We start from the raw sequence: 23,715 nt of genomic DNA, 5'->3' as shown, positions 1-23,715 counted from the left end.
GGAACTGAATATTTTAATTTTATCTTAGGGAATCCTTGGTCATGTACAAAAACATAATGTCCATATTTCAAGGAAAAATCATCCTGACTCAATTTGTTTCATATTTCTTTCTTATATTCAGTCAGGGACTTTCTGTTAAAATTTGGCCTGTAGTCTCTTCTCTGGTCCATGGAAGGGGAAAATGTCACTGTGAAAAAAAGCCATAGTAAACATGGCTTTCATAAGGAGAAATGTTCTTTCTATGGCACTACCTTTGGTCAGCTGCAGGTAAATGCATTTAAGGAAGGTCAGAAGAAAGTTTCTCCATCATGCTGGAGAAAGCACAAAACATTTGAACTTAATACAATTTCACATCAGCTCTCCAGTATCAGCTTTTAAAATGAATCTTCCAAACATCTGTGTTCAGTTTCACTATTTGAAACTACCAAAATATCTTCTTCCCAGAGGCAAAACTAGGGGGATTTTCCCTTCCCACATTCTTCTGCTGTTCAGCAAAGAGCTTTGTAATCTATTGACAGGGCATATATCAGCCTCTGTATATATGTCAATACTACAGCGATGGTAGGTTAATGTAACCATCATAGCCTTTCAATCACACAGTGATTTGGAAATATATGAAATGAAAAACAAAACAAAACAAAACAACCAAAACCAAACAACAATCAAAAAATCTAACTACAAATCCAGATTAAATGCTCCTCAGTGTTAGTGAATATTGTGTTTGTCCTCATGATCTTTGTTTTAATGAAATACATTAACTGACAATGTCTTGGCTGGATTTTAATTTCAGCTGTTCATAATCTGCATTTTTAATGACTTCTTTAGTGTGCACCTTCATCTGAAGGATTTTATTGTCATTCTAATGTGTGGGAAAAGCATCACTTTCCATCAGCTTCCTTTTCAAAACATCACATACAGGTTTCCCTGTGGTGTGTCTGCAGCACAGTACAGGGATTTGATAAGCGAGGTATTAGCAAGGCTAATCATATTTTAATGAATGGAAACTCTGCCTTCAGCTCATCCTGACAGGTTTGGTAGTAGGGATGGTTCTTTTGTTACTTCTTTTTATTGTTATTGTTGAGGACATTCTTGTGGGCACAAGTCAATTGGTGCCAAATTACCTGAAATAATTTGTGGTTATTAAACAAAATGGTCTTTGATGTGGAAAGTGCATTGTTCCCTGGCACTCTGGAGGCTTGCATATTTTTTTTTTCCACAAGAGATTGTAGTAACTGATCTCTGACAGTAATGCTTTGTATATGCTTTCTCTTGGGTGGTGGAAGAAAAGACTAAGCCATGTCACAAAACTGCACATATGATCTACAGCTGGCATGTCACATTATAGCTGAAAAAAATTATCTCGTGCCTTACCAAAGCAATTTTGAGGAGGCATCACTTGCAAGGTTAACTATAGTGGTTGACAAAGAAGACAAGGTGCAAACTATCATCCTTTTTCCCAGACACTGAGTAATGTGAAAGTACTGTTTGTTCAGTCTGATCTCCATTGGGTATTTAATTATATTTAGCTTATTTCTAGAACTGGACTTCTAACATTGCTAATAATTACTATTTTTTATTTTACTTAAACACGAAACTTTTGCGACTTCACTATCTTTGCATTCAGGTGTTTGACCAGCTGTTTTTTTGTAACATAGGAAGGGCTCATTTGTCCAAACACCTGTTTTCATAAATGCAGAGTTAAACTAAAAAACCATACTAACCTTTTCCCACAAAACTTGCTTTTTTTGGTCTTTCAGTGCATAAGGATTCTGTATCTGTATTCATAAGTATTCTTCATCAGTTATGTGTGACAGTTGCTTATGGTTCCTACTGCTTGGTCTTTTGAGGTTGCCTAGCTATCAGGTTTCTTATTCCCCAGGGTCTTACCAGCTTCAATGTATTCAAGTGGAGGAATTCTATACTCACCAATTTACATTAGTCAGGGAAAACTAAGGCGTGTCTACATTGGCCAGTCACCCTATATATCAGGACTGATGTCCTTTCTCATTTGTACTGGTCTGAGCCACAAGTAACTTGACCAATATCAATGGCATGAAGTCAACATAAAACTGACATAAATGAGAGAAGAACTAAGAGCCTGTGTTATCCTGTGGTGTTTCTGGGGCAACTCCATTAGCATTTGTTATCTGAAACAGGTTTACACTAGTGCACAAGAGAACTAAAAAAAAAATGCCCCATTGTAATACATTTGACTGCTTGAAAAAATTAACTAGAAAATCCCAGCTAGTGTGTCAGGTGGGTTTGTTTGTTGGTTTTTGTTTTTTTTTTTTTTTTTTTGACATTTCCCATAGGAAGTATCCATTTTAACACAGTCAATACCTTTCCTAGACACTTGTCAATCTGTTTGGCCAAACAACATTTACACAGTCAGCAAATTAAGACGTAAAAGAAGCTAATCAGGACCTCTCCAGGTACTTTCTTTCCACAACGTACAATGCTTAATTTCCTACCCGGAAATTATAGTGTCTACTGAGATTTCAAGATCTGATTAGTTTCAGAGGCTTGGGTTTTTGAAAAACCTGTAATTCCAAATAAAAATATAAACATCACAGTCACCCTATGCCTGAAAACTGGAGAAACCTGGTTACTGCAGCCCCTTCGGGGAAAGAATGGGACCCTTTAGATTTTTACTGATAAGGTATGAATAACATTCTCATAAAGCTCAAAGATTGCCCAGATATACACATTTAAAATAATTATGGTAATTAAATAGAGCTGCAAGCAGCTATAGCTCCAGGCAACACCAGTTAAATGTAAAGAGAAAACATCTTCTGCATATGTTTGTGATTTATGTAATTACATGCTTCTACAAGCTACACACCATTCATTGGCAAACAGCCATCTCTTCTTTCATTACAATTTAGCCACAGCAAGTAACATACTTCATCTGTTTGAAAAGTTCCACTTAATAATGCCACCGAGGATGTATACAACAACACTGGGGAGTGAATGTGAAAAAAGTAAATGTCATTTAGTTGTATGTGTGTGTGTCAAAAACAGCCTTTGTGGGCCTGTTTCTGACGTAAATCATGAATGACTCCATTTTAGACAACTAAATTACACCTTGTGTCAGCAAGAAATGAATAAAACCCAAGGTGTGTTTTGTGTATGAGATTATGTGTTTGCCTTTGAGAATTACTGTTTTTCTTAATGTAGTAATTTTTGAAAATAAATCTGTACTGGGCCATTCTGAGGCAAGTCCTTACCAAATCCAGTGAGAGGAGAGCAAATTAAAATGTTACCCGAACAAAAATGGATTCAAAACTCAAGAATCCTCCCTAGTGCATTGGCTTACCTGTGCCAACAGAAGCACAAATGATTTCCCTAACATTTCTGAGATCTGGCCTCCGGACTACCCTCACATACTCACTAGAAACTTTTAGTCAGGCTTCAATTAACATTTTCAAGGACATAAAGAGGAAAATGAAAAGTACATAGCTTTTTCACATTTCATCAGACTTTCAGATTTCTTAGCACTAGCAGTCACTCTCCAATACATAGGGTTACTTGTCAAGTAAGTTTTTCTTCCAAATAAAAGGCATCTGGCTCCTGTTCTTTTATGTACAGTTTCCTCAGTTAATTTAGTTTCGCCTCAGCAGACACAACTGATTTTGCAGTTCTCTGTAAAGCCTAGTTGTTTTGTTTGCATGAAGAGGAGATACGCAAACTACAAGATACTGTCCCAGTAGAATAATGGGAGAGCAAATGGAAGAAAATATGTTTGGTTACTAGAAACGTAAAAAAACCTTGTGCCTGTAAAACTGCATACATTTTGTAGTTAATATTATATTCTGCTTATGCAGTTGCTTTTCCATTTAGGTGTGCAATTGTGTCTTGAACTATTTCATATTTTCAGTCACATAAAAGGTCAAAGTTACCATTATGGAAAATATTTCTAAGTATGCTTTACCCATGAAATAGTGTCTAAGCACATGGTGATGAGACACACTATACTCCACACATGAAATTTACTGTATACATACTCTATACCATAATGTGGTATCTGAGACCAAGTTGAAAACACATTTCTGCTCAGCTAGAAAATTTACGAGTAAGTAATGAATTTTGTCCTTTCCACAACTTTTTCATTCAAATGCCAGTACGTTATTATTTGTAATGTACTTTCTGGCTCTTCACTGTATCTGTAAAGTGTTCCAGATTAAAATATTTTGATTTTTTAATTTCATTTTCTATCCCCACCTGACTGCTGGAAGTGAGGAAGCTTAGCGCTCAGGGCATCAAAAGGCAGAAGTCCCTGCCCCTCTTGAAAGAGGGTGATCTGAACCCAGCCTTTTGAAAATCCTTTTCTCTTCTCACCACTAAACTCCAAAACAGCTCTATGGAGTCAATCTGCCTCTTTTGCTCATGCAATAAATAGTTATTCTTTTACAAAGTATAGCACCTTCAACACAGAATAATACTACCATCAGTAGTTTCCAGATTAGGATATTTACCTATGACAGGAAGAATCAAGCCTCAGTCCTTACTCCGAATTACCCTGACCTGAGACCTGCATCTGAATCTTGCATATACTGGGATCAGGTACTTCTGAGTTGAATCTATACATTACCATGAGTAGAAAAACAAAATGAGGAAACAAAAAACAACACACAAGACAAAACCACTTTAGTTAAGGTAATTTCTGAATACATTTTGTTCTTCCTATAACTCCTGGATATTTTTCCAATTCTGGACTGAGTTGGAGGGAGAAGATCCGATCCAAACGTGATGCTGCCTTCCTTATTTCAGCCGACAGCTGGATACACAGCAACCCAGAGGGAAAAACAGAAAGAGATGCAATAATCTGACCTCAGAGAGGACCTGTTTTAGGAAGGTGCTGAAAGTTGGGTGAGGCCAGCAGTGGAGGACTGTGTTGTGGCTTCTGGGCCACAGGCCACCTGTCAAGGCCAAAATGGGGCAGGCGCAAACTTGTACTTGAAGAGCTCAGGATCAGCTGTAGGTATAGGAGTCACTGGTACAGTCATGTCTCCATCCTATGCTTGTCTTAGACAGTCAGACTAGAAACAAATTAGACTACAGCATTCTGCATGTTTTAGATCACAATCATAAGCTATAAATGAGATGACCCAAGGCTAAAGCATTTGGTAGCAAGACCTATTTTTTTCATCAGTGTGTTCGTACAGTACAATACAGCTGTAGTCTGTGACTGACCTCTTAAGGCACTGATACAATAAAAGAGTAATTGAAGGTCACAACAAATTTAATTGCAGTCAAGTCTGTTACTTCTATGCTTGGAGTGTTCATGCTCCTTACCTGCTAGCCCACAGAAAATGATCTGTTATTTAAAATTGCTGGTGCTGTGTAAGGACTCAGATGTACTGTCAATACTGGCTCTTCCCTGTGGCATTGCAAAACACTGCTTATGCCAGAAGAACAGAAGGATCTGGTGTAGCCAGAAATCGTGGCAACATTACGCAGCATGGTCATGTTATGTTTAAAACTTGCCACCTTAAAAACCTGTGGAAAAAGAACTGAGGATGTGATTCTCAAAAATAATAAGAGAATTAGATGCTTAAGGCTCTTAAGCCCTTACAAACGTTATAGCTAAGTATAAAGCTTTGTGACACCTTTCTCTAGATTTGTCAGAGTATACAAGACGATAAAGCAGCATAAAAAGAGGGCAAGCCAATGCACTCATGAGTATCCTGGGCACTTCCTAACACAGCCACCTCTGCTTGCAGCTTGAGGGGAAATTACTGGATAAGGAGACTGGAGCCTGTAAGGCAATGGCATCAAACTCATATTCACTGAGGGCCACATCAGCCTTGCAGTAAGGTGAAGTTTCTCAGCTGGCTCCCAATGTGTCTCAGTTGGCTTCCAACTCGCAGGCATTGGCCAGCAAAGAGTCCCAAGGCTGGAGCTCACAGACACCAAGTGACCTATTGTTTTCTTAGTGGAGATCACTCACTTCTGGATTTTCACTCCAGGAGAGAACAAGGGTCTGGTGACCTTGAGGGCACATTGCCATGGTTTTGCCTCTGTTGTGGCAAGAGAAAGGCAATACTTTATTCTTCCTTTTATTTTTGACGTTGGTCTGCTATACTTTTTTTTTTTTTAGCAAATCTCTGGGGATCTGAGTAATCAGGGACTTTTTGTAAATTAAGAAAGTAGATAAACAGAGGCTTTAAAAAAGGCATTTCCCCATCATTCTTTCTAAAAGAAAGCAGGTGTTTGGCTCAAAGGGACTTGTTCTCTTGATAGTGCAGTAGGAGAGTAAAACTGCATTGTCCCCTAAAGCAAAAATAAATAACTTCAGAAAACATGAGAACTGGGCCCTTGGTGAGGAGGTGAAATGGGTGTCCACGTTCTTGAACTAATTTATAATACCAAAGATGTCAAGTGACATGCTGAATGACGGAATGATTTGTAGCTAAGAAAAGCTTTGCAGAGATCCCAGGGGCTTGGCCAAAGGCAACTGTATTTTGATAGAAGTGATTGACTGCCAAACTAAAGCAGGAGAGCTGCATTTCCAACTGCGGACCCAGTTATCCACAGCCTGTGCCAGATTGTGAGGCCAGGATGAAAGTATGCCAAACATTCAGCCTGTTCACTGGGTGCCTTTTGGAAGGACACATAAATCTTAAGAAAAGGTTTCAGTCCTTTAATTACATCACAAACAAAATAGCATCAGCATCCCAGCTTTGGTTAGCATGCAACAAACTGGCATCTAGCTCTTTAGGCACTTGGCTCAAAGTGAACTTTTACAAAGAGGTTGTTTAAAACTTGTACCCATGTGCTTACTTATCTGCAAAGCTTCCTTCCATTCTTTTTCTTCTAAGAACCCTGGTCTGCATGACCAGAGCTTGTAAATCTCACGGCAGAGGCAATGCCATAACCAGTTTATACCGCTTATATCAAGCATGCCAGTTTACATTTCCCAGTATAGACTAGTGGTTACCGCTTGCAATGATTGCCACTTTTGGGGCCAGAGCCACAGAACACACAATCAGGCAGCTACACTGCTTTATGTCAGCAGTGGATCAGCCTGTTGGGTCAAGGCTGTGTGTTGCTTTGTATCATCCACATGTCCTCCTGCAATTAGAAAAGCAAAGAGATATTGCAACACAGCACAGAATCGCATCCTGCAATTCAGGTTGCAAGGTGTGGGAAAAAGATGTCAGCAGTGATACAAAATTGACAGTTGTGTGGTATGGTGATTTTCTACCCATTGCAAAAAAATAAATTAACAAGTTAATATTCTGAAGTTGAGGATCTAACCATTCCGGTTTACAGGGCTGTAATTCAGCCTGGGGTAACATGTTGCACACCAGAGGAATTTAGCCTTTGACCTCATTAGATGCGAGAATCATCCAATTCCATTCTACATGTGAAACTTCACACAGCTCTAATTATTGAAGCCCTGAAGAAAAAGGCCAGAGGTGCTACCGAGCTGGCAGGTGTTGAAAAAAAAAAAAAGTGAGAGGTATCTGCTCCTTATATTACTCACTGCCTCCTGAGAAAAAATAGTTCAGAAATCATGTACACTTCAATGGGACAACTTTCTAAAGGCAAAAGGCAGAGGAAAGAGAGATTTGATGTCTAAATACTATCTGTGACTATGAAAATTTCCCCTTTGTCTATATTTAACAGAGCACTTGAAAACCAAATGAAACACAGATTTGAATTATGATATTTGGGAAATTACTTACAAAGATCTTGTTATTGCTGTTGAGAGCAGCTCATTTTATAGTGACGTGGAACAATAGCACACAAAAACGTAATTAGTATGAATGTTAGTACAGGAATGAAAGAAAAGTTCAAAGTTAAATGTACTCAAGAAACACAAGAAATGTCCATACAAAACCACTGAACATCTCATACCACTGCATTGGTACAACATGACTAGAGAATAACAGAAGTAGTCCCTGTATTTCAGAATGGGAAAAGAGTGATCTGAGGAATTGCAGGTGTCATCCTGGGTTGTTACTCAATAACATACAAGAACTTAGGAAGAAGTGGTAAGGTTAGAATAAAGACCATTCAATATAAAAGGAAAACAGAATAAAACACACCTGAGGTGTGCCACAGTTATGATACACAATAGATGCTACAAGAAGAAGGAATTTATCTGGTGATCAGAAAATCATTGGTTATATTTCTAAAGAAAGAACTTAGTTTAATATGCAAAAGGCCAATGTAAGTACCATCATTTCAATACAAACAACAAACCAAATGACAACTGAAGGACTGGAAGGTTGTTAGACGGGCATCTAAAAAACCCTACCAAACATTAGTCTGGAGCAGGATGTATTAACACTTTCATCAATGACTTCGGTAACAATCAGTAGAAGTGTTCTAATGAAAGTTAGTGGGAGAGCCCTGCCCATGCTGAGGAAGGCAAGAGTATTGCACAGGAACGATCTTAAGAGAATTCAGCTGCGTAGACTGCAATGCTATATCGGCAAGGGAAAAACAGAATTTCTCTTACAAGCTCAGAGTCCATGATTTACGCAACAAAGGAGGAACATGAGCATAGTATTTTATTTGATCGCAGCACTCAAAAAGGCAAATGCAACCTCATAAGGCTTCAGGTAAAGTAGAAAAGGGAATTACTGAAACTATTGCACCATGCCCTAGTACTAATTCACCTGAGGCTGTGCATATAAATTCTCATCACTGACATTCAAGGAAGGTAAAAGATTGGAAAATGTACAAAGGGCTGTTCAGATGATAAGAGGAATGGGTAGCCTCTCTTATGAGAAAAAAAAAAAATCAAGAGAACTTGGCTTATTAACTTAGTAAAATGTGAGCCTCAATTATTTTATCTGTGCCAGGCAGCATTGACAGCAAAGAGGCTGGCACAGTCATCAGTGTGACTGAAAACTAAAAGAAAAGTTGCAACTATCATAGCAGTGTGCTTCTGGTACAACTCTCTATAATAGTAGGGCTGCAAAGGCAAGGAGCTGCCTGGTTTTAGATGAACAACTTACAAACAGCAAGGGATTGAGTCAGTGAGCCTGAACTCTCACTTCTGTTAGAGCTTTCTGATAACCAGATTTTCAAACCGCACACAGGGCTGTGGTCTGCGATCAGCAGCTACAGCACTGAGTGTCAGCAGAGCAACCCAGTGTGCCAGGACAGATGCAGCAGAAGTTGAGGAATGGAGCAGATCTCTGGTGAACAGTGTACACATCAGGGTCACAGTATCTGATGCCAGCCCCCCAACTGTATTTGTCAATATAAATTAAATACACATCGTTCTCATGGACATTGGCTGCACTGTAAAGATTTCTGCAAAGCTGTTTCCTTAATTGATTCGGATTTATCTTCACTTCTTTGCTTTTCTCCTCCATCATTTTAGTCAGATCTTTTAATTCCACATTTTAATCACATTATCAGTAATGCCAGTTTCTCTTTTGAATTCATGATGGACCTCATCATTTTTCTCTGACAGAAGAGATTAGAAATAATAAATGACAAAAGGAGAAAATTTAGTGTCAATATCAATAGGCAGAACAAACATTTAAGCAGTATAATTTATCAGCTCTTAAGACTGACTCAAACCACATTGTTGAGCATTGCAAAGGGGTGCATTGCAAGATGTTCTGATACAAGGAATTATTCTTCATATTGATATGTGACAAATGTTGTGATTATATTATTTTAAAGGTATTCATCTTACTAAACTGTTATTTCATGACCTAATTGGAACAAATCTATGAATTCTAGCTCTGTTTTCCCCAGTCTACCCTAGCAGGCATACAAACTTACTGAGGAAAATAACAGATACAAAATGCAGTGCCATGACCTTCATTACAAACAGAGCAACCTGAATAATTTTGCTCTCTTCTACTTTTTCCAGGACCCAAAAAGCCCTACTGAAAGGAGCTTGTGCATTGTGCTGCCTGAGCTTTTCATAAAACTTCCTAGCAGGAATGAATGAGGGAAAAGAATGTTCAGGGTTTGTTTGGTTCAAAGTATGAACCAGAGGTCCTGCTAAACCAGAGGCACAAATCTTGATCCAGTTATTCGCTTTAACCATCGATTACGTACAATCCCACAGAATTAGTATGATGCAAAGTTAAAGGGGCTTAGCTTAATTATGTTTTCAAAACTGTTGCAGCCTTTGAAATGTCACTGTTTCATTCAAAGAGAGGATTAAGAAAAAGTTACTATTCTTTGTACTGTTTAAAATACACTGGAAAGCTGCTTCAAAGCATCAAAACCCTGCCTCAAGCCCCCTGCTCTGTTCTATATCCCACAGAACTGTCCTAAGGTCCTTTGTAAATACTTATATTTTTGTATGATAAAGAATGAGCAATGAAATAAGACACTTGTTCCCAGTGATATTGCTTGCTATTCATAAGTATTGTGTTATTACTTTTACAATTTACGAAGCTTTTGTAGAGAAGTAGATTTCATTTCATTTCCAAAGAACAAAAAGTAAAGACAGAGAGAAATCAACAGAAATGGGAGATTATTTAGAGGATATTTTAAAATAAACTTTCCTGATAATTATCATAAGACCCCAGGTTAAATTGAGTTTCCTATAGCACATTTGGGTCATTTGAATTCACCAATTAACACAAATATCATAAACGCTATCTGGCTTATGATGATCTAATATCTTACTGCTTACATTGTGTAGAATTTTCTACTGTCTAACCAATTAAGAAAATTTTACATTTTTCCAGTGAACTATGAAGAGGAAACCAGATGGAAAAAGTACTATATACACACATTTACCAACCCAAAAAGTCAATATTCTTCAGGAGATATGTAACCTAGTGCACAATCATTCACATATTCTGAAAATATAAGCTCAGAAATGACTGATCTTTCTGAAAAATCATTTTTTTATTTTCCACATATTTTTGACAAATTAGACCCTTTTCAGTCACTCTAAAGCAGAGAAAGTAAGAATCTGTGGCATGGAGCTCACACTAATTTCAGTATATCTTCTCCTGAAGTTTTCTCTATTTATATTTCTAGAAACAGAAATTGTAAGACTATGACAGAAGTCAAACAAAAACTGCCTGCAGTGTTATTTATTTTTTATTTTTATTTTGTCAGTCCTTCAGGTTACAACTGTTCCTTAAAAGTCTTTAGCAATGCACATATGAAAGACTTTATTTCTAGCTTTAAACCTTTATTAGTTTTAAGATTGATTAAAGAAGGGATTGTCACCTCAATCTATCCAGATTGAGTGTTCTTTTTTTCTCAGATCACTGGATATATTTATGCCTCTAACTTAAAAATGGAATTTCAGTGGGAAGGTCTTAAGGCTTGTCAGGGCAACTAAGTACTATATTGCTCAACAGTCCTATGTCCTACAGGCTTAAACAGCATTATACATCTGGAATTTTACTATCCCTTTTTTTTTTTTTTTTGGTGCCAAAACTGCCAGAAGTAATTGCTTGAAAAAGTTTGAGAACTGTACATTTTATTTTTTTTTTTCCTGGCAGAACCAGAAGAAAGAATAATTTCTAGTTTACTATTGGGACACCACATTTAATGCCCTTTTTAAAAGGTAGAAAATCTGTTTCATCACGAAAACCTCTTTCCTCTGCAAATGACAACACTTCTCACTCATTTTTATTTCAGCGGCAATTCTTGTGAAAAGCGACCAGCCATAGACTTCTACGTATATATAACATGCTGTCTTTTGAATTAAAGGCAAAATATACCTTTCTTAAGAAAAACACATTGATTTCTGTGGGTCTTATAATTTTCCTGAGGTATCACAGAAAACCCCAAAGCAACCAAACAAACTAAACCCCAACCAATTCTAATGTAATGATCTGCCAGGATTTTCAGAAGCTGTCACTACATAATAGCCAGCCTGTACTTCAGGCAAGAACAGTGTTAGATCTAACGCCCTTGTTTGTAAATGGGAAAAAGAAGAAGGGAATCTCTACCTTGTGCTGGGAACGTGACACGTGGCCTGAATGATCTTGTCTCCATCAAATACCCTACTCAATACTTTATTCTCTGTTAGTTGGTTATCAATATTTAGAAAATAGAGGATATTTTTACTGATGTTCTTTTGTTGGAAACAGTTAAACAGTTGTCAGTCTTTTAAAGTTTTAATTCTTATTTAATAGTGTCTTGTATCTGACTTATGACAGAATGTTAAAGAAATGTGCTTGAGGAACCCATTCTGACAATATCAAGACGTTTCATCTAACTTTACAATACACTAATGGTTTGCAGACAACTTCTCTTTCTTTGTTTATTATGCAAGGAAGTGGCTGTCTTCTCATGGGACACTAGCCCATCTGTTAGACAGCCAGACAAGACCAGGAACAGAGCTGGTTTTTTTTTATTAAAAATGACAAGATCTTATTTTCTAGTATTGTTGCCTATATTTTGTAACAATGATTGACAACACTTCACCAAATTGGGTTAAAATCATGCCAGAAAGTTAAAAATATGCAGGGCCCAACTACCAAATATAAAAACACAAGACAACTGATCTGGCAAACTAAAACATTTACTGTGAAACTGTGCATTTGCTAACTTGGAATAGCAATATGGAGAGCTTAACTGAAGGAAATAATTCATTTATCAGTTAAATATATTTATAAAGCACAGCTGGACAAGACTTAAAACACAGAGTCACCCATAGCTAAAAGTCTTGAAAGAAAAGAGTCTTTTGGCAGTGAGTGGGTTTTCAAAAGCTTAAATTTCTTAACATGAGAGCAGAGCTGCACTCACTCTGTGAAACATCACTGTCTCAAAATATATTATCTCCTCCATTTTCCAGAAGAGCTTGTGATGAGCAATGTAAGGACAACTGGACTCCATAAAACAAATTTTTCTTTTGTGAGAGTGGGAAACTTATTCAATCACTTTATAACTCAATTCTTGCAGGTTTTAATATTGTGAGTACTCAGACACTTCTGGGAAAGCAGAGTGGCATGAATATGTGCTATTGTCCAAAAAAATCAGTCCAGGAAAGACCTAGATCTGCAATGTGATCTGACCTGATCCTCGTACAACATTGAGTCTGAACGATGGCAGTTGCTCAAGAGGAAGTTAGCACTGACTGGAAGAAGCTGAATCTAACGTGCCTTGGCCGAGCCGGAGGCAATCTCTTACGGCATTCACATACAGAATACAGGAATATCAGATAGTGAAGTTAAAGGAACCAATTTATGAAAAGAGAACAAAGATAAAAATACTTTCTGCATGGCTTTGAAAGCAAAGCTGGAGAAGACTGCAAGAATGTAAATCCAGGAGCAGCAAGGAGGTGGGCTGGGTGAACTTCTCAGTTATGGGGGCATAATCATCATATATAAGGCTGTGATGTGGTGTGATGTAATGGTCTACAAATTGTAGAATTTCAGCTGAGAAACTAAAATCAAAACCACATAGTAGTCAGCACCCAACAGGAACTGAATGAAGATGAAAAGAAAAAGCAACTTTCTCAACGCCTCTTCTTTCACTACAGACCCTGTGTTCCCACTTTCCTGTTTTCCAGCTACAGTGCAACTCCCTGACTCTTTCACTTGGGGCAGTTCCCAAAACACAGACTGCAATGTCTTTCAAGTGCAATGAAGAGAAAGACGATCAAACGGAAGGTACGTGACGAAGGTACAGCTCCATGAGAAATGCAGATGAGCTAAAGCTTAACCGAGAAAGAGCACAGTGGTTTCCTAGACAAGGTCACCGAGTTGGTGCTTGCCATAAACATGTCAAAGTTTGGTTCAAAGCATTATGCAGAAATATTTGACAATGCAAAGGTGATCTGTAGTCACTGTACTGAGCAGTAAGGAACATCAGAAACCTGGAACTGTCGCAACAGACGTGGAAGACAGAGCGTGAAAAATGGGAACTGGAAGCATCCAGTTTAGTAACAGATGCCTACCTGGATCATTCAGATTTCCCTAGAATAAACAGCAAGACCCTCCAAGTATTTCACTGAATCTAGGGTTCAGCCATAGCCAGAGCCTTCCAGTCCTGGAAGGTCCCTGCAACAGAGGCTACCCTGGTGTTAGGAAGGGGCTTTTGTGAACACATGCCAGATTTGCACTCAGCTCACTTTGCCATGTTTCCTTTCTCAATGCCACGTTCTGCTTTTGCATGACGCAATAACAGTGCATTGCTGCAAGACCTTCCTGGTGGTGTGGCAGCGTACATAAACATCTCCCTCACTGCACAGACTTCAGGACATGCAAAACAGCTGGAGTCACAGACTTCAGAAACCCGTCCTACAATTGGCACAGAGACCACCTTTCAGCTGGTCACATAGACATCCCTGCAAATTAGATTGATGTTCCTGCATTCTTTTGCTACACGAAGTGTAAGCTGATTTGAGTAACCCCCAAGTGTATTATTAACCACCTCCTTTTTTTAGGTGCTAGCTGGGGTTTGAAATTGTTCCTGAAAGCATGTAACAGAAAGAGCATAGACAGTAGTTGTTTTAACATATGAGTACTTTTGGAATCAAGGCTTTAGCATCTCTTTCATCAGAAAACCTATTCTAAGGAATGCTGCTCTTATCTAGCAGATGTTCCCCTAAAGAATTTGCTTTGTCCTTTGCAAAATATGGCTCAGAGCCTATATCCACTCCACGGTGGAGATAAGAGTGTTGTTTTTAAGGTAATGAGTGGAAGTCTCTTTCCCCATAGAAAAGCTCTTTAGGAACCTTTGACTGTGAAGAAATAAGCATTTCCTGATGAGGATTTGGAATGTCATTTGTAAACAGTTCACATTTGTATGCAATTTTTACGACATGAATTACTCTTTCCTTAACTGCAAGAGCAAAGTTGGACATATAAAAGTATAACTAAAAAATGACTGGGTAAAAGGTTTGCAAGAAATAGCTTGTTTAATAGATTTAATCCTATTGTCTGCTCAGAAGTTATCTATAGTCAGTCTCTTGTTATGAATTCCTTCGGTACTCCTCTTTGTTAGTCAGAAGATTTGTGCAAACAGATTTCTCCCTACTCATTGCACACCAAATGCTGACTGCAAGTGTTCTCTTTAGTATTTTAATATGTTCACTGCTTGATAGGTTCAAGCTGTGCAATTGGGTGTCTAAGTCACATGGCGTTGTTTATATTCTCAGAATCCTTTTGCCCCTAATGATTTTCATATGGTCGAGACATGAATTTTGTTTTATGATTAAATGAAACTTGGCTCAGAGGAGCCAAAATTAATTTTTCAGGAGCATTTTGTACAAACAAAACTCCACAGACATAAACACATTAAAAAGGGGTTGTAAGCACAGTCAGGGTAAAAAAATCTATTTAGAAGATGCCAAAGTTATAGAATTTTTTTTTGTCCTAACAGACCCAACAGCCACTTTTCTTTCCTCATCAGTCCCTAAATGCCATAGAGCAATTGTAAATGTCCTTAATTCAGTAGGAGTCTGTATGCAGTATTTGTGTTTTACATAATTTCAAACTCCATGTAAAGCAATTTCACTGAAAATATTAAGAAGAATATATAAATTCACACCACTGTTTGTGCATAAATATTCCAGGGTCAGCTGTCCATCTGCCAACTGTACACAATAAATATTTTCTATTTCCACTCTCCTAGGAAAGTAGTTTTCTTTAAAGCCAACCTTTACAATATGTGGTGTTTGCTACCATTTCAAGGCCTGCTACACCAATGGAAAAGAATGTGCTAAATGTAGCATTATCATGCAGGTCAGGCAGGGCAGCCCGGTACACATTTTCCCACAATCTCTGCTCATTAACATCTAGTTCCCCTATTGTGCAGATTTTTGGCTCTGTTCCATCAGAGCAGAGAAGAAAAATGTTTACAATATGCAAACTTGGAGGGACACGCACAAAAAAAAGGGGGCTTTGAAATGTCAGTCCTTTGGGATGAAAAGTTTCAAAGGGGAAGGTAAGTCAAAGGTTACTAATGGGATGTCTGCAACACCTGCTTTTAGCGGGGGTTTCATAAACAAGCTTTACTTCTCAAGAACAGCTTGGCCTAGACAAAAAATACCAGCTAAAATATCAGTGGCTAGCTTGAGCAGCCTGGTACCTATGAACAGAGAGGTCAGGTTTGTTATATCCTAACATGGCCTCTCACCCTGCTCTTATTGATAAAATGAGATTGCCTTGGTGGCCAACATTGCTGTTCACATCTTAAAGTGGAAGGCACTGGCAACATGGCCTCTGCAGGGGAGAAGGAGGAAGGTGATGTTCAGCATCACAGCACAAAAAGCCACGCTCTCTGAGGAAGAGCTGAACTGTTGCATGCAGGAATGAGTTTTGCAAACTCCAAAAGTTTGCCAGCTCAGCTAAATGGCCCTCATAAGGCACTTTCAGTTATTGTGAGCAAGTTTCATAACTGTCATAACAACTTGGAGACCTCAGTACTATTTCTCCCCTGAAAGAACAAATACGTATTTCTAAGATGTTAAGATAGAGAAACAGATGAGAAAAAATAAATCCTACTATATATTCATAGGACCACTACAGAATCTTAACCCTCAGCCATTACCAGAGAACTTTCACAAAACTGAAATGCAATACCTTCATCTCACAGGCAGTGACCCAGGAACAGCCCTGCCTAAAATTCTTGTCCTACAGCAGAGAGATCCTGCAGCAGAAAAGGCATCCGAGTCCCCAGAGACAACTTCAGGGCTCTGCCTGAGACAGCATCCTTCTTGTCCAGAGAAAAAATGTGGCAGCTCCTACAAAAGCTCAGAAAATTTCCATTTTCATATAGAAACAAGCAGAAAGCAGTGTGATAGGTAAGATCACACACTGGTATTTAGGTCCAATTACACACAAAAACTATAACCCGTTAATATTTCTCATTTTTTTATTACAGAGCTAATTACATTTGCATGAAGTTGGTATTGAACAGTAAAAAAAGGTGATTTTTTTTCTCATGGTAAAATATTATCAAATATAATCTGCTTTCCTGTTGTTACAATTTATAATTTCTGATCCATAGCAACCAACAGAATTGCTTCAGTAGGAACTGTGTTATTAACCATTACCAAATCAAGACCTTTTTAACACTCTGCATGTATCACCAACATGGGAAACTTTAGGAAAATAATTTCTAGGCTAGGCTTTGCTTTACAGTTTGTTGTTAGCTGATTCCTTCAACTGAATTTAATTTTTTTAAACTGATAATCCCTGTTTCTATTCCTCCAGAGAACTGTCAGCATCAATAACCACCTCACATACCAATGCTGGGTACCAGGGACATACTTACTTGTAAAGGACACAGATACAGCATGAAGTTTTTTAAAGGACATAATGCATTTTGCTAAAATTTTCTCTTCAAATACTTTCTCTAAGCTACAACTGTCCCAAAAAGAGATTGTGTACACTAATCTGAATACATCTTTGTGGTGGTGATGGTTCAGTCACATTATTTCTGAATTAGATTTTATCAGAGCTTAGGCAAAATACAGAATACTTCAGACACACATTCATGAAGAATTTAATATATTAAAAAACATCAGATGATGGATACTTTTAAAGCAGTTTAGAGATGGCAGATACCATTTGTTTCACATGAAAACATAGAACTGGACAGCAAAGTAAACACAGAGAGTGCACTTTTTTATGCCTTACAAATGTGAGCTAAGTTTATTTATGAATACATCAGAAGCTGAGAAACGTCTTCAATAAACTATTTACATTTTTCATGCTTGCAGATATGCAACTCTAGAAGTTCACCTGGAGAGCTATAAGAAGGTTTAGATAAGTTTGTAAGGATGACCTTGCTTCTTATTTCACATAATTTTTCCCTCACATAAATTCACCCATCTTTCACTCAGTTCAGTGGAGCTGTTCCTTTTTACAGTGGGTTGAGATCAGAATAAGGCCTCTTGTAAATGGTATGTCAAGAAACATGTTTAAGTCAAATGTAAGCCTGTAAAGTAAGGGTTCTGTTTTTGGTTTACATAATGATATGCTATGGAGAATAGCTTTCCTATCTTAGATTCCTTCCCTTCTCATAGCACCCATGACTCTTTCTGTATTACTTTCGATCTTTTCTTCTTACCGTATAAACTACATTTCTTTTGCGCCCCTTAAACACCATATCAATGTGTTCAAACTTCCTACTTTTTGACTGTAAAATCATTCAGGATTTCTGGTGGGACTTAGAGTTGGGCAGATGGCTGCATCCATGTTGAACAGTTCATATTAACTTCTGTAAAGTGATGGGAGGAAGCACTGAAGAACCAGCACCGGCTCCATTCAGTATCTGTTCAGCAGGACTCTCAGTATAAGAAATTATTATGTTTTTCCCCAAGTAGTTTCAGGGAAGTCAGATACAATTATATGGGTGCTAAATCAGAAGATGACAACATGCCAAAACAACGCCATTCCCTTGACTGTGTAATAAACAGACCGATTACAAAACAACATTTGAACTCCAGTTAAACTACACAGAACTGGAAGTGTAAACAACTGGGGATCAATGACATGCTCAGTGTCACTCAATCCTTCTTCAAACCTCCAGGCTTTATTCTGGTGTGTTTAACAGACATGCTGACATATCAGCTGTTTTGTGTATGACTGCTCAGAAATAAAGATTACTACTTGAACAATCAAGACCATTGTTCATTTTCTTATCAGATTCAGCATCCGGGCAATATTCATCTGTACCAATTCTTTCAGTAACCAGCTTCTCTTTTCAGGACTGGATTTTTGTATCAAATCACTCTGTAAGGGTAGGGCTCTGGAAAGGGGCTTAAGCAGAGAAACATGAATATATGGTAGTAGAAGCCCACCTCCCTTAGGGCAAAAATCTCAGCTACAGCACCTTGGCAGCATATTAATAGCTATAAAAGACTCTTTCTTTGCTGACCACAAATATGCTGTGGTCAACAAGAGGTCTACTCACTGTTTTGTTAAAAACAGTGATGATTTATTTTGCTTCAGCCATGTGTGAAACTAGTCACCACATTATGAATAATAATATCTCAATGGAGCTCTTTCTGTATAAAAAGATCCACAAAGCATTTAACTAAATACTTGGTATGGTAATCTACTGGCTGACCACTAAAATATAGCCATATCTGGGATGGAACAGCACAGCTATTTAACAATGTATGGCAGCGGCGAAGACAAAGAGCAGAAAAAATCCATTAGAAACCAAAGCAAGAGCTGAAGTAAAATATAACTACCTTAATTAGGCATGAGCATGGACTGGAGCTAAAATTGTAAGTTTGAAGAGTGCCCTGGAATCTCTATGCCTACAAGAAACCAGAAGTTTACACAGTTTCTTGAGAGGATGAACTCCCAACTGAACAGTGCCCTCTACTGTGAATTGAAATCCACAGAGGCTCAGAGGGGATAAAGTTACGTATAAAATGACTTGGCCAGCTTGGTTTCTGCAGCACTGTCCTGAGGTTACAAAATCTGAGGAGAACTGAACACAGGTGGTAAAAGTTCAGCCTGGGCACGCAGGACCAAGCTGGAGTCCTCAGCTGTGTGCAGAATAGCTTGGCAACTGCTAAGCCTGCTCCCCGTAACTACTTCCAAAACAGCAAATTGGATGAGTAAAACAAAATGTAGTGATTGAGTGCCTTTTAAATATCTACAGTTCTAGTAGTTTTTCTATTTAGTGTGATCCATCTCAAAATTTAGATATTATGATCCATTTCAATAACAGTTTGCAACACAGGCAAAATTGCAGAAGTGTATGATTTGTTACACCTTTAAGCGGCAAGCAATCCCCAGTTGGCTGAATATTACTATGTGAAAAAATCAAACATCACTTTAGGGAAGGAAAAAAAAATAAACAACAACAACGACAAAAAACCCACCCAGCACAATTCATCACTGATGCTGCAACACATTAATGCTAAAATTATAGAAGTCCACTTATATATGTGATATTTAAAATAGCTAGTACTGCACACTATTTTGCTCTCCTAATGCATACTAATTACATTCTACTGAGTGAAAACGTAGTAAGTTAAACTCATAGGGTTTCCAGCTGAGTACACGAAGGAGCCCAGGAAGGTTTAAGCACAGGAAACATCTCAGATGACCATGAGCAAGAAAAGTTCAATAGCAAAGGGCAGACCCTGTGACAAATCACACCGACATTCAGGAAACTCATTTGAGCCCTACAGTGGTTTCTTTCCTCTCACTCCTGCAATAAACCCTGCCCAGAGGTTTTATTCCTCCCTTACCCTCAAACACATACATACATGTACACACTCTGCCTCAAGAGATGCAGCTGGTGTAATGTGTTTTTCCCTGCCACCTTCAAGCAACCTGCAGGAAACCAAGATTCTTTAGGGAGTTTGCTTCATAAGCAAGCTGCCTTTAGCTCCAACACAAGGTGCGTTTCTTTAACCCTTTTATTCTCCAACATAAATATAAAGCAAGTATGTAAACACCCATTCATTACAGAATGGAGACACACGCATGCACAGGCAGGACAAAGCTGTGGTACAGAACACCAACACTTAATGTCCTACAGAAAATATTCAGACAAGACAATGTAGAGTGTGAAATAAAAACCTGTACAGAGCAAAACATAATAATTTTCTGAATAAATCTTGTGGAAGAAAAGAGACACCCAGAAGCACCCTGTATTCCAAAAGCCTCTGCTGACCAGATGGGGCACAAATTGCTTGCCCATAGCTCTGTGCAGTCCTTTGGAGGTTTTAAATAATCCCAGGCTGAGCAAGCCACTTATTGGCCTTACGTTGCCAGAAGACTTCTGAGCCACACTTCACATGCTGCTAACTAAAGGAGATGCATAAATTGTGGTTCAGTCCTAAAATAGACTTTTGTGCATTTCCTTGGGTGTGTGTCATGTGTATTTAAGCAAATATTGTTACTTTTCAATTGTATACCAAGCAGAACTTGAGTAAAAAAAGTAAAAAGAAACAAAGTAAATTTTAAAAAATCTTAAAAGCTGTAAGGAACAATGTAGCAACATGAGTGTTTTCTTATTTATGAAGTTTTCCTATGAAAGTCTGAAGAAGATTACAAGATTTATATATCTTGTAAACTTGAAGGAGTGGCCTTAGCAATCTAATAATATCTGGTGGCGGGGATTTTTCTGGAGATGGGGTACACATCAATGGAGATGGGAAACGATTTCAGTTCTGAAAGTCAGCTGTCGTACTCCCTCTCTAAACACAAATTACTGCTCCTGTCTTTATGCAAAATGTTTTAAATTACTCTTTTCTCCACCTTTTTAATCTGGCAGGGAAATGTAAAACTGGAGTAATGTAGAGAGGGGGAAATATGTATATGTCCTGTATGTAAATATTAAAAAAAATGTCAGATTTCAGCTTGATTTATCTTGAAAGGAGCAATGTTTTGTACTTCCTGCTTTCTGAGAAATCAGACCTCCTCTAAAATGCTCACCCAACATCACTTTCAAAATTCTAGACCATACATGAGTTTCAAATGTAAAGTCACTGTCAGAAATATGAAATGTCTTCTTTATTGTACTTGAAAAAAAAAAATCACAGATAACTCCCTATGTTACTATCTCCTGGTTGATTTCATTTACTTTTCTACTAGCAAGGAGAAAGAGAAAGCTGAAAAGAAGTGTAGATGATTTATCATTTAGAAAGGCTTTGAAATAAACCAAATATTTGCTGTGTTCAATAATGTTTTTTCACTGCTGTTAGCACAGCCCAATAAGCACAATAGCAGTGGACCTTTTGGATAAGTTAAGAGCCTTTTTTTAACACAGAAAAGAATAAGAACTTGTTTACACTTTAGCAGCTGCTTAAAGATAACAAATGAAGCTTAAAAAGGCACATACTAACATCAACACAAGATGTTCCTCAAGCTTGAAAATAAAAATATCAGAGCTCTGTTAGGCTTAGACACTGATATTAGATTAAAAAGAAAAATAGTGTTTTCCTCTTGCATTTCTGGAGACAGACATTGTTTGCTGAACAATGTAAAATTCAATCCCCCAGGGAATGCCAGAGGCTTTTTGGCAGACTCTCTGAAACTCAAGTTGACTCTTTTCTGTAACAAATAACATTAGAAAGAAAAGGGGAGAAAAAGGGAAGAAAAGGAGAAGAAGGAGACATAATTACTTTCAATGTTTACATGGCTCTGGCTTCTTGAATCTGAAAAAGTATCAGACTGCAAAGACTGGACTTAATCTAACTTTATACAATTGACAGGTGGACTTCAACTACTAATTTTCTAAGTGGGTATTTAGTTAGTTATCTTAGCTCTTTTTAGAAGAACAATGGGAAAGAATACTCAAGTTTATAAGAAAAGGAGAAAATGTGCTCTCTCATATTTGTACTTGTTCAAGCTCTGTGCCATCTATTAATAACAACGTCAGCTTTGTGCCTGGAAAGCCCAGTTAACTAGCCTAACATCAGGGTGGGCATGCGTTTTACTGCCAACATCCCTCCAAACACCGTTTAACAAATGTTCTTCATTCAAGTTGAACAGATGGAAGAAAAATTACTCTGAGGAGCTGCAGTTCTATAGGCATAAATTATATGGATGCTTAGCAATAGGAGTGCTCAGGCTCAGGAGCAGAAGTTGCTGTAAAAGTGACTCGCGTGCTTGGGCATGCGAGCAGAGGCTCTGTTCACCCTACAGAACTACAGACCAGCGATGCTACTCCCATATTTTTGGGGCATACATAGTCTTGTTGGCAATTTTCTAAATATCTTCAGCTGAAGGAAATTATGTGTCAGTGCCAAAGAAGATTAAAAAATCAAAAAGGCTCTGATTGGTCTACCTTCCCTGTAGTTTTCTTCCACATTTAAAGTATTGAAACTGTAATTTGGTTTCCCTGTTCTTACAGTATACTTTTCCATCCACAGATTCATTTATTAAGACTGGATATTTAATGTTTTTAACTTAGTAGTGTCCTCCTTTTTCAGGCAAGCTTATAAAAATATTATTTAACATGTACAGGAGTAACGAAAGAGACAGTATGACCATGTGTGAAAAGAGGAGAAATATAAAGGCAAACCTTAGGTTTAGATCTTATCTGGGATGGCTGGGTGCTCAAAACCAACTTGTAATAGACCAGCAGCAAATGTATTAAAAAAATCCTTGAAACCCAACTTATTTTAGTCCCATCCATGAATCTTGCCCTGGAATCTTCTGTTCCATGTCTACATTTGTATAATTACTTATTTGTATGCAATACTGTGACTCATTCAAGCATTGCTTTATCAGAGGAATAAAATGTTCTGGAATTCCCTCTTCCTCCACTAGTGTCATCACCTGAACTGCCTTTCATATTCTTTCTTGCTCTTCCAAACCATCCTTTTGGTTATGCATTCCAACAGTAATTGTAAAAAAGATGCTGTACATGTGAGAGCAGCTCTGTGGTAGAGATGTTCTGGGTATGGAAATTAATGTTAATCAGGGGAACAGGTAAAGGGTTAGAAAACCAATTCAGATCAAATTCAGTGAATGGAAATAGGTATAAACTCATCTGCTATAATGGCATCAGTAAAAAGATTCAGTCATCTGAGATAATTTCCTTGTAAACAGATGGTCTTATCACATATTACTGATAATTTATTACATATATCAATGCAAAGGCCTTAGAAACAAACATGCAAGAACATCAGTTCAGTTATGTTTTGTAACAGTGGTATCTGGCTTTATTTTATTTCTTCCGCCTGTGGTCAAGTGATTGTTTTGACATGGAATGATGACCCAAAGCAAAGATTTTGGGATTACATGTGGGAAGTTTCCAGCAACCCCAGCAAGGTTGCTATTCAGTAATATTGTCTAACTAGATCACTAACTAGATTATAGAGTAAGAATACTCACA

The 23,715-nt window shown here is 37.9% G+C and overlaps 1 long non-coding RNA gene across 1 annotated transcript in view; it reads right to left on the bottom strand.

Moving 5' to 3' along the window:
* LOC139827703 (uncharacterized) overlaps positions 1-23,715 on the bottom strand; it is a 108,596-nt gene that overhangs the window by 23,467 nt on the left and 61,414 nt on the right. The window lies entirely within an intron of this gene.

This window comes from Patagioenas fasciata, chromosome 3 (genome assembly GCF_037038585.1).
Source record: "Patagioenas fasciata isolate bPatFas1 chromosome 3, bPatFas1.hap1, whole genome shotgun sequence".
Taxonomy (NCBI): Eukaryota; Metazoa; Chordata; class Aves; order Columbiformes; family Columbidae; genus Patagioenas; species Patagioenas fasciata.
This window is presented reverse-complemented; position numbering and strand designations above follow the sequence as displayed.